Here is a 15,327-nt window from a genome sequence, read left to right as displayed (position 1 = left end):
AATTAAACTCTTTTGTGAGTGAAAATTATACTCTTTTGGAGAGCGCTGTCGAAGCACCCAGGAGCAAGGCTGTGGTGTGCAGTGAAGAGAGAAGGCCACTGAAATGTGCCGTAAATCCAAGAACAATATGCTCTGCAGAGCTGAATGGAGCAGTCGTAGTACTATCTTCAGCTGATTGCACAACCGCTCGGCTCCGAAGAAAAACCTGAATGAACAGACGCATGCCCTCCTTGCTTTATACCCATATGTCCGGGGGAGGGTCATACAAATTCTGTCCACCAATTTCTCATTGGCCTTTTCTCAAGTTCAGAGGGAAACGAGGCCTTCAAGAAAGACCCCTAGTGTCACTTCACTTGACACAACGTCGAAGTGAGCAACAGACGGGCAACCTAGCAATATTTCTGAGGTGGAAGAATGCTGTTCTACAAACATGGGAAATTTGTAGACAGATTGGTATCAAATATAACACCCAAGTTCTTCGCTGTAGAAGACAATTTAACAGTACATCCATCGAGATGTTTCTTAAGTTATCCAAGTGTCCGAAGTGGATGTTGGTCATTATAACTGGAGATCAGTCTTTCAGAATGTTGTGTGGAAGTTTGGTCCACTCTTCTTTATGGAACTGCTTTAGTTCGGCCACATTGGAGGGTTTTTGAGCATGAATGGCCCATTTAAGGTGCTACCACAGCATCTCAATTGGGTTCAAGTCAGGACATTGGCTAGGTCACTCCAAAACTTTATTTTTGCTTATTTTGAGCTATTCAGTGGTGGACTAAGTCCTATGCTTTGGATCATTGTCTTGCTGCATAATCCAGATGCGCTTGAGCTTAAACTCATGGACTGATGACCAGATATTCTCCTTAAGGATTTTCTGGTAGAGAGCAGACAGCAAAGCATCCCCACACATCACACTACCACCACCATGCTTGACCGTAGGTATGATGTTCTTTTTGTGGAATTTTGTGTTTGAAAACCAAACTTTGTGTCTTACCTAATGTAACGTTAGTAGCCTTCTCCCCTGTGCCTGGCCGTGACACATATAATCCATCCTCCTTGAAAATTGGTAAAATACATCCTGTTTTTTTGTGATTCCTCTCTTGCTGATTATAACAGCATAGCTAATCCACTCATTATTTCAGCTTCAAAAGTCCACTTGCTGTCACGGTGACGGATGACAAACGCGACTTGTTTAGAATCAGTTTTGCAGGTTTTTTTGTATCTCGCATTAGATAACTTCAACTGCTTGCCCTTTTGAACTATAATAATAGTTTAACAATTATAACAATATAATTGTTATAAAATAATAACAATTGCTTGTTTATTGCCATGGCTGATAAAGTTAGCATTGCTAATATGCTATCGTGTCTTAACTCTGCTCTGCCATTACTCAGCTCATTGTGGCTCAACTTCTTTTTTCACCTTATTTCTCAGCCCTTCACTTTCTTATCCTAATTGTACAATGTTGCAAGTCACAACACACACACAGCACTATCATCATCAGCGCTGTCTGATTACGGCCAGGTCTTCACAGATGGACTCGGGTATTAGGCTACACAAAACATTAAACAGACCCGGGACCCGCAGCAATAGAATGGGACCTGACCTGGACCCGGCTGACTGTATAAAATGTGGATCAAAACCCGTATGGGTCCCGGGTTGAGTCTCAGGTCCTTGGGTTAGGGTAGACCCATGAAGACCTCTAGTGAACATCCTTACTGCTTCCTCTCTCTCCGGAACCGGCCGGCTGGGAGGCAGCAGTTGTGGATCCGGATGCGAGAGGTTCGGTTTACCGGGACAGCTGGAGTATGGCACCGGGTTGCCGTGAGAATGGCATTAGCGGGCCAGGTGACCCAGGGAAAGAGGAATTGCTCTATTATTGAGAATGTGGGTATGGCAAAGAAAATAATTTTAACTGAGGATTCTCCTCCCGGCCCTCCACCGGCCCATGGAGTGGTCAGCTTACCAGCTCCGGAGCAAACGTCTTGTTCCCTGGGTCAACCCGAGGAACCAATCGTCTAGCCGTGAAGGCTGTGGGGAGGACAGAGGGTTCCAGTCCAGCCCCACACTGACGGCATTCCGGGCAAGCATGTCGGCCATCTGGGCATCCGCCTCAGACTGGCCATGCTGAACCAAAGGCAGCAATCCAGTAGAGTCTTCCGCGTCAGATGCCAGAACGCTCTCCGATGCAGCGGAGAAGTCATCATCCAGCTCGGGGGGCTCGAGGGAGTAAGCAGACTGGCCGTGAGATGAGCCGCTCTCACCTCAAGCTAGGACGGAAGTCAACGAGTGTGCCGGGGGCGGGTGGTTCGTGGGGATCTACCCGGTGAACCGAGCACGCTGCCATCCCCAAATCACCTCCATTGCCAGCTTGGTCGTCCTCAATCTCGTGGGAAGAAGGAGCGATGAAGGGGGTTGCTGGAGTGCCGTTCCACCTTAAGAAGGACAGACATGACCTCAAAGTTTCCATGGTTAGGTTCTCGCAGTGAGAACACAAACCATCCACAATCTCTGCCTCGATGTGATCGCTGCCCAGACACACAAGGCAGTGTCTGTGACCGTCAGGAGCAGAGAGAAATTGACTGCATCCAGGAACTACACAGGGGCGGAAGGGCATTTTTATAAAGACGCGTCCTGAAAAGGACGTTCAACGCCAGCTGTGTATTGCTCTTTTAGATAAAATAAACAATTTTATATAAAATACTCTCTTTTAGAAGCGCTGTTGAAGCACCCAGGGGCAAGGCTGCACTGCCATGCAGAGAAGGAGAAAGCCACTGATATACACTGTAGATCCAAAAGCAAATGCTCTTCAGAGATGAGTGGAACAGTAAGTGATCTCAGAAGTGAGCGACAGACTGGGAACCCTGTTTTTTAAAGTAATGTTAAACTTTGTATTTCTTAAACATTTATTCATCATTTTAAAGTGATTGTGGATTAGTTTGCAGCACAACGTTCACCTTTTTGGTTTGGAAAAACATTTTAACCTCTTTGTTTAATGTAAAAATGAACAAACTTAAGGGTACAAGTGTACAACTAGAATACAATTGACAGTCTTTTAAGAGGATTATCTTAATTTTTACTTAGATAGTTAAACCATTCATTATTAAACTCAATATCGTTATAAAATGTGTTATTTTCTTGCTAATACCCTAAAGCATCCTGGATTTTATTTCATACTGGTATTCATAGTAGCCTTTATACATTAACTTTCTCTTCAGTTTCACACGAATCAAACAATTACAGTCTTCTGTTCATGGAAGTACTTTGGATCTTCTTGTGAAATTAGATGGTACACATGTGACTGGTCCATGGACATCATTTAGAAAGCATCTTTATAAAGATTCATTGAGTAAAATAATTATTGGATGTATATTTAGTTATATATTATACAATATATAATGTATTTTAAAGTTAGACAGCAGGACTGAATAATCAGATGTTGGTATTTTATTCCCTGCAGTCCAGCAGATGTCGGAAATTCACCGGAAGTTGTTTTAGAAACCGACAGAAAACACCAGAAGAAGAAGAAAGAACTCCGACACCCCAAATAGTGCACTATATAGTGAATAGGGGACGAATTCAAACACAGCTGCATTTTAAGCGCTCAGTTCGGTACGTGTTCAATGTGTTTTACATTTTTTGAGAGATTCATATTTATTTGTATATGTTGTTTTTCTCTCTTTGGCGTTTTAATGAGTGTAAAATATGTTTTTATCGACGCATGTCGCTTTGTTTTGTTACAGACGCTTTAAAAAATCACTTTCAGGAGAAACAAACAGAAATGTGAGAATATTCTGCTTAAATGAGTCTTTAAATCCAGCGACTGACTGTAAATGAGTTCAATGAAGGTGATAATATATATTGGAGAGACGGGCACAAACAAACGCTTTTTGGTTTCCTCAAGTTTGTGTAAATACTTTTGGGATTACTGGTCATATGCAAGAGATGAACAAAACAACTAAAACACTTCAGAACAGGTTTATTTCCACTTTCTGTCTGTCTGTGGCTAAACTCATGTTTCTATTTTAGTCCAGTTTGAAGACGTGTTGGTAAAGTTCAATCTTGACAAACTTTGACTAACGTTCCAGAAACGTCGGCTAATGTCCTAAAAACGTCCCTTAAAAGAGGTTATTGCAGCATGTTCCCTGATCTTCAGATAACTTATACGAGTTGACGTTTTCATAATTATATTATTTTTGTAGTCAGTCAATATGTGTTTTGGATACCATACTTAATTGACAAAATCTCTGTCAACAAAACGACAATTTACCACACCTGCTAAATATTTTGAGTAAGTGGTGATTTATTCATATTTTAAAAACAAAGACAACATGTTTATTTAACAATGTTTCACCCAACTAAAATCAACCCTGGTTATCTGCAGGTAAGGTGGTACTTAAAGGTGCACTCAGTAACTTTTTGTTTGTCATCTTGGACTTACAGTGACACCTAGTGGTGTAGATGCTGCTTCATTTAAAATAAATAGTTTTCATTTACAGATGCCACTGTAGAAATTCACTATTCACAATCAGCCATGATTAATTTAATCAATGAGTGAAAGTGTCCAATATCAGTATTTCAGCTGGTCATGTGATTCTAAAATGGCCGCACCCATGAGGGCGCTCTTGCTGCATGTAGATTAAAACAACATTTATAAGGTCAAAGATATCACTAGAGTAGAGTTTGGGTACTCTAGTTCTGATGAGTCCAAGTCAAATTTGACTTGTCACTGACTCGGATGTATTTTTACTCTGACTTGGACTCTAGCCTTTCGGACTTGGGATTTTTTTCAGAGACTGGCCTAGTCTGTGACATTTGTGAGTCAATGGAAAAAGAAACAAACAAAAACAATAATATAACATAGGGAGACCATGCATCCTGTTTTCCCCAGACATGTCCTCTTTTTCAGATTTGGCTTTGTCTTCATATTGATGTACTCTCTACAGTTAGTACTATCTATCATACATTCTGTGTATTTGATACTGCGCATCAGTTTTTAACCCAACACTAGCCCAGAGTGCACCTTTAACACATACAACTATATTAGTACTGATAGAGCGCCATTATAAGAATTCTTCAGAAAGGCCTTTAATGCTGGGACACACCAAGCCAATGTCGGGCCGTAGTTCAGTGTCTGTTGGCACTAGTTGGACCACCGTTGGTGGCTTTTTGGCTGATTGAGCATGTTGAATCGGCGGCGGAGCCTTTTGTCACCTCTAGTTCTTTGATGTCGGGATGGTGTATCTGGGCTTTTAGTCCACACACTGTTACCTTGAAGTCATAAAACTTGGAATCCTGGAAGAATGGTGCCAAAATGTCTGACTTAACATCAATGAATGTGCATCTGCTTAATTTCAACTGCTACAGAACAAAGCAGGACTTGTGAAATTGACACAGACCCGTAATTCACCTCCCCCAGGGTAAAAAAACCCTTTCTCTATGAAAGAAATGGGAAGATCACGAGACTCCAGCATCCTGTGGCTCATCTGCTGGATAACACCACACTTAAGGAAGTTTCTGTGGTTCTGTAGCTAACCAATTGTACCGTATAAAAAAACAAAGTGGTTTTGTTTAACAGCAGTTCTTGTGTATAATCATTAATTGTTCGGTCTTTTTGAGTTTGATGAATGTCAGTCCATTATAATGATGATGTTTTTGTGTTCAGATGTTCATCATGAGAGAGCAGGTGGATGTGATTCATGCTGGAGAACAGCAGATGCTGCAGACACCAGTGAAGATTGAAGTGAAGCATGAGGAGATAAAAGAAGAAAACACAATAGAAGAACAACAGAATGATGAAGATGATGATGAACAGCAGATGCTGCAGACACCAGTGAAGATGTGTTCAGTGAAGCTGCTGGACTGCAGGAACCTCATGAAGATGAGAGGAGAAACCACAGCAGAGGAACAACAGACTGATGAAGATGATGATGAACAGCAGATGCTGCAGACACCAGTGAAGATTGAAGTGAAGCAGCAGGAGATAAAAGAAGAAAACACAACAGAAGAACAACAGAGTGATGAAGATGATGATGAACAGCAGATATTGCAGACACCAGTGAAGCTGCTGGACTGCAGGAACCTGATGAAGATGAGAGAAGAAAACACAGCAAAGGATCAACAGAGTGACGAAGATGATTTAATTCCTTCAGATATGTTTCTTTAATGTTGTTTTACACTTTGGAGCATAGAAGGTTCTAAGAAACTAGCCCTTCCACTTTCCCAAACCCGGAAGTGGTTGTGACGAATGACTAGTTTGTATATTATTTGTCTGACGTCAGAATACATGGCTACAGAGCTTTATCAAAACAGTGAACTCTGACGGTAATGGCTGTATCCTTTTATTGAGTGATTGTTTGAAAGTTTGTATCTTATTAATTTCTTTACTGATAAAATCAAAATCATCAGAAACAAAATTGGAATTACTTGGAAGTAATCTGCCACAGAAGACTAAATTGTTTTCCTACAAGCAACTTCAATTGTTCGCTGTCATAGGTCAGGAAGAGCCAAACAAAAATGATCAAAACATCAAAATCAACAAAGTATGTTAGACCCCATACCGACTAAATTCCTAAAAGAGGTGTTTCTTGTCATCTCAGAAGCTCAATGTAATCAGATATTGTGATGTCTTAAGGTGATTATAGCTATAATATTTTTTTAAATATTTATAATATCTTTCTGACTGTTACCACTTTGTCTGTGTAAATGAGGAACTGTCAGATCAAATTAAAGTTAAGCATGGAGTGCCACAGGGATCAGTTTTAGGGCCTCTGCTTTTCTCCTTATATATGCTCCCCCTGGGAGACATTATCAGGAACCGTGGAATTAGTATTCACTGTTATGCCGACTATACCCATCTTTATATTTCTTCGAAGCCCAACAAAATTTCACAATTTGTTTATGAGAGTTGTCAATAAGGAGGACAAGGAGAAAGTAGTTAGATGTCCTGCAGGTTTAATAAATAAGCTTCAGTTGGTTCAAAATGCAGCAGTGAGAGTGCTAACTAGATCCAAGAAATATATGATCATATCAGCCCCATTTATCAGCGTTAAAATGGCTACCTGTTAAGTTTCATATTAATATTAAAATTGCTACTGGTCTAGCACCAAAGTACTTAAGTGACCTTCTATCATGCTATATTCTATTGAAAATCTCTGGTGTGTTAACAACACAGAGAATATCAAAATCCACTAAACAAGGGAGACTATTTTAATATTTGGCTCCTAAACTATGGGATAATCTTCCTAGCAGTGTTCAGAACTCAGACACACTCTCCCAGTTAAAGTCTAGACTAGATTACAGACTTCAGTCTGCTAAGACAGGCTTCACAGTGGATGAATTGATGTAAATTCAAAGAAATGGGATTCCTCATGAGCCTCTGTCTGAATCATGGTCTCCAGATGGAGTTCACCAAAATTACCTGCCATAAGCTTCCAGACATACTGTGACACTCCTCACTGAATGATACATATATCAACTTTGAAAAGGAGGGACAACATTCTCATAAACTACATAGAAAATGAATTAACCACTAATAAACGCACCACTATTCGAATACCAAAATCACTATTCAGTTATTGTGCACATGCAGTCTTCAACTCGGCCCAAACTTGATGAGTTCTGACAAACCTTCAGGATTTCCTGCCGAGTTTTGGACAGTTTTTCAAGTATAAGGTGAGTTAGGGGCTGTTCAAATGGACGGACATCTTTGACTGTTGCGCTGAATCTCAATGTTTTTTCTGTCAGCGTCTTGTACAGGATCGCAGCATGTTTCGACACCAAGTAAAGGTACTGTAAAAATATTTTTAAAAACCATTTAAAAATCAAAGCACACAAAAGAGGCTTTGTTGCATCTGAAATTTGAACCTCCCCAGGCAGAGTGCACACAAATGCGATGACAGTTCGATTATTTTTGTTTGACTTTAATGTACAGTTTTATCATTTGAAGATTTGTGTTTTGTGCTGTTTCAGCTCATTTCTCACTTTGCACTTGATTTGGTGCTATTTTGAGCAGTGTTTGAGGACAAAACATAGCAAAAATTGTCTTTATTCCTGCGTCCCGACGGAAAAACAATTAACAGTTTGTGAATCTGCGGTTAATCAACTGTTAAAAAGGGTAACCGTGCAAAACTCTGCTCAAAGAGTAATGAATGACACAGAAAGCAGAACTCATCAGCATCCATTCAACCATCTTTCTTCATTTCAAAGTGCACTTTTTTTTCTCTTCAATCTCACATGCTCCACCTCTGTCATGTGAAGGCTTGAGTAATCTAGTTTGTAGGATTTGGGATTTTTACACCTCTATCAACTGCTATAAATGACTATAATCATAAAATTATGTTATTAATGAGAATTGATGGTATAATTGTTTACCCTTTGCAGAGTAAAAATAAAAACATTTGTGGAGGTTTGATTCACCATTTATCTTGGGGTTTAATTTGATTTTGTCATCAATTTACTGTGTTCATTGTAGAGCTGATGGAAGTGAAAGAGGAACGTGAAGAACTGAATGAAGTGGAGGACGAACAGCTTGATTTCATAACTGGAGAAAAATTACCAAAGAATAAAAATAATTTCTCACCAAAAAATCCCAGAAGAGCAGCCAAGAAATCTCACACCTGCTCTCAGTGTGGAAAGAGTTTCACATGTAAAAGTCATCTTAATAGACACATGAGAGTTCATAGTGGAGAGAGTCCTTACACCTGCCATCAGTGTGGAAAGAGTTTCACATGTAAAGGCAATCTTAAAACACACATTGATGATTCATACGGGAGAGAAACCTTACACGTGCCATCACTGTGGAAAGTGTTTCACATGTAAAAGCAATCTTGATATACACATGAGAATTCATACTGGAGAGAAGCCTTACACATGCCATCAGTGTGGAAAGAGTTTCACAATTAAAGGCCATCTTAATACACACATGATATTTCATACTGGAGAGAGTCCTTACACATGCCATGATTGTGGAAAGAGTTTTACATGTAAAGGCAATCATGATAGACACATGAGATTTCATACTGGAGAGAGACCTTACACATGCCATCAGTGTGGAAAGAGTTTCGCATGTAAAGGCAGTCATGATAGACACATGAGATTTCATAGTGGAGAGAGACCTTACACATGCCATGATTGTGGAAAGAGTTTTACTCTTAAAGGCCATCTTAGTAAACACATGAGAGTTCATTCTGGAGAAAAACCTTTCATATGCCATCAGTGTGGAAAGAGTTTCACATGTAAAGGCAATCATGATACACACATGAGAGTTCATACTGGAGAGAGACCTTACACCTGCCATCAGTGTGGAAAGGGTTTCACATGTAAAGGTGATCTTAATAGACACATGAGAGTTCACAGTGGAGCGAAACCTCACACATGCAATCAGTGTGGAAAGAGTTTCACATGTAAAAGTGATCTTAATAGACACATGAGAGTTCATAGAGGAGAGAAGCCTTTTGAAGATGATACGTGTGGGAAAACATTGGTTGTGTCCCAATACCTGAAAATACATACCAGTGTGGGAGCTCATATGTGTTTTGAATGTGGAAAGACCTTTAATAGAGCCAGCAACTTGAATCAGCACCAAAGAGTTCATACTGGAGAGAAACCATACAAGTGCTCACACTGTGGAAAGAGTTTCACTCAGTCAGAAAACGTGAAAGCACATGAGAGAATTCATACTGGAGAGAAACCATACAAGTGCTCACACTGTGCGACAAGTTTCATCTCATCAAGTAATTTACGGAAACATGAAAAAAAGAATCATCTTCTGGTCGAATTATATCAAGTAAATAGTGAATGTGTGAACAAAGCATATGTTCCTCCTAACCAAACTATTGCAGTGTAATGAATGCAGTGCTAACATGACATGAAAGTGATCATCACTGAATACTGACTATTCACACAATGCCTAAATAAATAAAACTATAAATACATATAATTGCTTAAAAAACAAAAGTGTGTAGGGTCATTAGAGAACCAAGGTATGTAATTATTATTTTTTTTTTTTTTGCCCTTTCATAAATAATATTTTGTTTATTTCATATCTATAAAAGTTTCCTATCACAGGATATTTCTTTGACAATTGATGATTGACAAGATGAATGAGTGTTATATTCATACAGATAAATACTGTATTACGTTGATTTTATGTGCAGCAATGGTGAATCATCAGTATCCCACATGTGTGTACAGATTCATATTATACATGCTATTTCTGACCTGATTTACATCTGACATTGTTATTGGATGAAGAAACAATGTGGAAGTAAACTATAGCAAGTTTAACACATGAACAGTGTGATATGGATATTGTCATTTGGGTGATCTACTGAAATTATTAAGTTGTGCATCAATTTAGATTCATTAAGTACCTGAGAAAATAATTACGTGTAGCTTATTTTTATCTTATGTGTTATGTGTAGCTCAATATGTGTTTGACAGCCAGTTGTGTCATGACATTTCAGTGTGATAATAATGAATCCTGTTGTAGATTTTTCTGATTTGTTGCATTCTCTCTTTTATATATGAAAAATAAAACAAATTAGATTTTTTTGTGCCAAGAGTGGCATAAAGTCAATGTGAAAGACTGGTAGAGAGCATGCCAAGACTGATTGAAGATCAGGATTATTCCAGCAAATATTGATTTCTGAACTCTTTCTAAGTCAAAACATTAGTATTGTGTTGTTTAAAAATGAATGTGAACTTGTTTTCTTTGCATTATTGGAGGTCTGAAAACATCTTTTGTGTTATTTTGACCCGTTGTCATTTTCTGCAAATAAATGCTCTAAATGAAAATATCTTTATGTGGGAGAAATGTAGTCTGTATTTTATAGAATAAAACAGAAATGTTCTTTTTACTCAAACACACTCCTATAAATAGTAAATCCAGATAAACTGACCATTTGGAGTGGTCTTTTAATTTGATCCAGAGTTGAATGTGATATTCAAATACTGAGAAAATTTAATAATCTTAGGATACATAATCAGGGTTGTGAAGGTTACTTTTGAAATGTATTCCATTACAGAATACATGCTGTAAAATGTAATGTTTAACATGTTCTGTTAGATTACTCAAGGTCAGTAATGTAATCTAAATACTTTGGATTACTTCTTCAGCACTGGTTTATTTTTTCACTTGTTTTGACTATAAAAACTGAAAATACACATGTTAAAAATACATTCTCTGAAAAACGTAAATATATTATACAGTGTTGTTTCTAAAACAAGATCAATCAAATGTATCTTTTTTAAGGATTTTTTTATATTTTTACAGGAAAACAATACAAAAATGATCAAGAATAGGAATCTTGCCCTAATATCAAAGCTCTTACTAGAAAAAAATTCATTATGATCTAACGTGAATTTTCTTGTCATAATTATTCAACTTCTATTGCATGTAACTGTTTCTTAAATATGTAAATCTACACAAGTAATTGTTTAAACTAAATTAAGTCATCTGCAGTGGCACATATTTAAGTTTTAAAATGTAAGTTTAGCGTCGTAAGCAAAAATGTATTTCTATGTAAAAAATGCAATTTAAAATAAGCTGTCTCAAAAGCTAATAGAGGAGATTATTTCGTCACATGGCTAAAAGTAAATTTCCAATAGACAAAGTTGGCAGCGTCATCCATTTTTTTAAATATGGTACAACAGCAACCTTCTTGGGGTTTGGAAGAAAGCAAAACTTCGCCAAGGGAAATGTTGACTTGAATATTTAAGAAGTAATTAGGAAAGAACTGTGGAGTCCTGGAAGAAGGTTTTTTTTAAAATATGACACTAAACTGAAAATGAGTTTTAGACCCATGGGTCAGCAGTACATGTGGAGAAAGATGTCCCCCCCAGACATATGGTATAAAGGAAGGAGGGCGTGCATCTGTTCATTCAGGTTTTGCACTGAGGAGCCGAGGATAAGGTTTCGGGCATTACAGTGGCTCAGTACAGCATTGTGGCAAGAGGGACACAACGTCTCATTCCCTCCATCAGGGAACAGAGGATACAACAGTAACCTAGACATTCCCCTTCAGTCACTCACTTCGAAGTTGTGTCGAGTGAAGCGACACTAGGGGTCCTTATCCAATAACGCCATGACGCTGAACCGCGTTACCCGAGATGCTAATGCAGGTGTGAGCAGGCAGTTGCGTGCTAGAGTAGCAGGCTGCATCAGACTGCACGTTCCCTTCCCCAATGCCCCATCGAAATTTTGTCATAAAACTTTTTAGGGTCCCGCACCCATTGAGGGGGGAACAAGTGGCGTGCCAAGCATGAGAACACCGCACCAGCCGCAGCCTTTTCTCTTCCTCGATGTTTCTCGCATAGAGAGTAAAAGCGGCTGGGACAATCTTAATGCTATAATATGCAGTCGGGGAGGGTGTTCTTTTCCAGCTCCTATTCTTTCAGGGGGAAAAGACCCTGCAGAGACCACATCCTACACATGCTGGGGGGAGGTAAATGTGGCAAATATGTCACATGGGTTTTCAATCCACACATGGAAGTGGTGCGGTGGTAGATCCTACCTAGTGAGGGAGGACTGCCCAAGGAAATCACAGACCCACCAATGGATGGGGGCCGTACTGGGGAAAAATACATCACAGGGGTTTACTGTGAAAACTGACCCCTGTGGAGCACCTCTCCTTGTACAGAGTCATTAGAACTCGCAGTGGGTCTTGTCGGGAATTCCTCTGCTGAATTTGTGAACCAAAGGTCTAGGGAGGAAGAATGTCCAGGGAGTGTGAGTTTGTGGCCAACCTGGAAGAAAGTGCACATTGGATCACTTTGGTGAAGGGCGCTAGGTGCAAGCGGAATTATTGGCTGTTGCCCAGTCCTCTGCTCTGTAGATGGCTAGGGAGGTGCCGTTGGCCAGTGCCCACGAGGATGCCACACTTCTCGCTGAGTGTGCTAGAACCCGCAAGGGGGCGGGCACAGCCTGGGTGTGATAGGCCAAAGCGATGGCGTCCATGACCGAGTGAGCAAGCCTCTGTTTGGAGACAGCATTCCCTTTCCGCATCCCGACTGGAGGTTTCAGCAGTCTGGGCACAGATTCCAAAAGGGTGCCCCGTCCTTGAAAAAGAAGATCCTTCCTCAGGGGGATCTGCCAGTGAGGTGCTGTCATGAGGAGCGTAAGATCTGAGAACCAAATCCGTGTGGGCCAATAAGGGGTCACCAAAGTGACTTGTTCCTCATCCACCCTGACCTTGCACAGCACCTGTGCAAGTAGGCTCACTGGGTGAAATGCATACTTGCGCATCCCCCGGGGAGAGTGTGTGTGAGAGCGTCTGTCCTGAGTGGAGCCTCCGCTAGGGAGAACCAGAGCGGGCAGTGAGATGTTTCCTGGGAAGCGAACAGATCTACCTGTGCTTTGCCATACCATTCCCAAATCAGCTGGACAACCTGGGGGTGGAGCCTCCACTCTCTTCTGGGCGTGCCTTGTTGTGACAGCACTTCCACTGCCCTGTTGAGGCTCCCGGGGATATGAGTGGTGTGCAGTGACCTGAGTCATGGCTGGCTTAAAAGTAGGAGATGGGACTCCTGTCCGCAGAAAATAGATGTCTGTCCAGGGGTTGAGAGTCTGGTGACAAGAGGGGGTGATGAACACACGGTATGTGCCGCGGCGCCATGCCCATCTTGGGACTCGAGACTGAAGCCAGTGCTGAAGCAGTCTCATATGCATCAACCCTATCGGCTTGACTGCTGCGGAGGATGCCATATGCCCCAGGAGCCTCTGGAATTGTTTGAGAGGAACCGCTCTGCCTAGTTTGAATAACATGAGGCATTTCAGCACCGACTGTGCACGCTCGTTCGTGAGATGCGCTAACATTGAGACTGAGTCTAACTCCATGCAGAGAAATGAGATGCTCTGAACTGGGGCAAGCTTGCTCTTTTCCCAGTTGACCTGAAGCCCTAAAGGCTGAGGTGCATGAGCACCTTGTCCCTGTGGGTGCTCAGTAGTTCTCGAGATTGAGCTAGGGCGAGCCAATCGTCGAGATAATTGAGTATGCGGATGCCCATTTCCCTGAGCGGGGCAAGGGCTGCCTCTGCGACCTTCATGAAGATGTAGGCGGACAGGGACAGGCCGAAGGGGAGGACTTTGTACTGACATGCCTGGCCGTCAAACGCAAACCTTAGGAAGGGTCGATGGAGACGTAGAATTACGCATCCTTCGGGTCTATCGATAAATGACGAACGCATGTTAAAATAAAATTCTTTAACGGGAGTTTGTGTAAGTCCCGGTTGAGAGCTTGCAGGCCCAAGATTGGTCGTAGCTCACCGCCTTTTTTGGGTACGATGAAGTAAGTGCTGTAGAAACACTTCTTGATCTCGGCTGGAGGGACAGGTTCTATCGCATCCTTGAGTAAGAGGGTTGCGATCTCCACCCGTAGGGTGCTGGCCTTCTCGCCATATAACGAAGTCAAGCGGATGCCACTGAAAGAGCGCGGTCGCCTGGCGAATTTAATCACATAGCTGAGTTGGATGGTCCTGATGGGTTGGGAAGTGAAAGCCACGTATCCAAACTCCACACAAAGGGCACTAGGGGGATGACTGTTTTCGACGTACCTGACAGGGCTTCGCAGTGAGAGGGAGCTGGTAGGTGTGCCGGAACCACAGGTGCTTAGCAGCAGATTGCTGTGAAAACTGCATTTTGGCAGCAGGTTTCCGTGAGAACGGCTCCTGTGAGAAAGATGACCCAGAGAATGAGGAAATCGCTCTTTTGTTGACAATGTGGGTATCGCAGCCTGAACGGGGTTTGGCAACAGAAAATAAGGAAAATAAAAGTTATCTTCCTGGCCCTTCACAGGGGAACGGAGTGGTCTGGTCACCATCTCCGGAGCGGTCATCTCGTTCCCTGGGTTGCCCCTCTCAGGAACGCTTTGGAGCCTTCCAGGTCCTGGAAGAGGTTTGGGAGATGGGGGGCGCGTGCTTCCGGTGGGACATTTGATGCTGGGTCTGTGAGCGCTGTGGGTCTGAGCCGAGGTACCAATCATCTAGCCGTGAAGGCTGTGGGGAGGACGGAGGGTCCCAGTCCAGCCACACGCTCACGGCGGCCCGGCAAGCATGTCGGTCATCCTGGGCATCAGCCTCAGACTGGCCATGCCGACCCGAAGCCGGCAGCCCAGTCGAGTCTTCCGGATCAGACGCCGGAACACTCGCCGATGGAGTGGCAAACTCATAATACAGCCCATACGGAAGCCAATGGGCGTGCTGTGTTATGGGTGGTCCGCGGGGATTTTCCCGGCAAAACCGAGCCTGCTGCCATTCCCAAATCGCCTCCATCGCCAGCTGGGTTGTCCTCAATCCCGTGGGAAGAAGGAGTGATCCAGGGGGCAGCTGGAG

At 41.9% G+C, this 15,327-nt stretch overlaps 3 protein-coding genes and 1 pseudogene across 6 annotated transcripts in view; all 4 read left to right on the top strand.

The window, feature by feature from the left end:
* LOC127624950 (zinc finger protein 160-like) overlaps positions 1-15,327 on the top strand; it is a 229,712-nt gene that overhangs the window by 17,278 nt on the left and 197,107 nt on the right. The gene's annotated exons all lie outside the window — the stretch shown is intronic.
* LOC127625003 (zinc finger and SCAN domain-containing protein 2-like) overlaps positions 1-15,327 on the top strand; it is a 138,451-nt gene that overhangs the window by 17,200 nt on the left and 105,924 nt on the right. The window contains exon 1 of one of the 4 annotated variants that reach the window (XM_052100043.1): positions 3,946-3,974. The exons of the other annotated variants lie outside the window; for them this stretch is intronic. The gene's annotated coding sequence lies outside the window, so the exon portion shown is untranslated. Of the gene's footprint in view, positions 1-3,945; positions 3,975-15,327 lie in introns of those variants that run through there. 4 annotated transcript variants of the gene reach the window in all.
* LOC127625518 (zinc finger protein 721-like) overlaps positions 1-15,327 on the top strand; it is a 47,673-nt pseudogene that overhangs the window by 17,278 nt on the left and 15,068 nt on the right.
* LOC127625013 (zinc finger protein 239-like) overlaps positions 3,540-15,327 on the top strand; it is a 99,311-nt gene continuing 87,523 nt past the window's right edge. The window contains exon 1 of the mRNA XM_052100059.1: positions 3,540-3,609. The gene's annotated coding sequence lies outside the window, so the exon portion shown is untranslated. The remainder of the gene's footprint in view (positions 3,610-15,327) is intronic.

Source organism: Xyrauchen texanus, chromosome 31 (assembly GCF_025860055.1).
Source record: "Xyrauchen texanus isolate HMW12.3.18 chromosome 31, RBS_HiC_50CHRs, whole genome shotgun sequence".
Lineage (NCBI taxonomy): Eukaryota > Metazoa > Chordata > Actinopteri > Cypriniformes > Catostomidae > Xyrauchen > Xyrauchen texanus.
The sequence above is the reverse complement of the archived record's forward strand: the minus strand, read 5'-3'. Positions and strand labels throughout refer to the sequence as shown.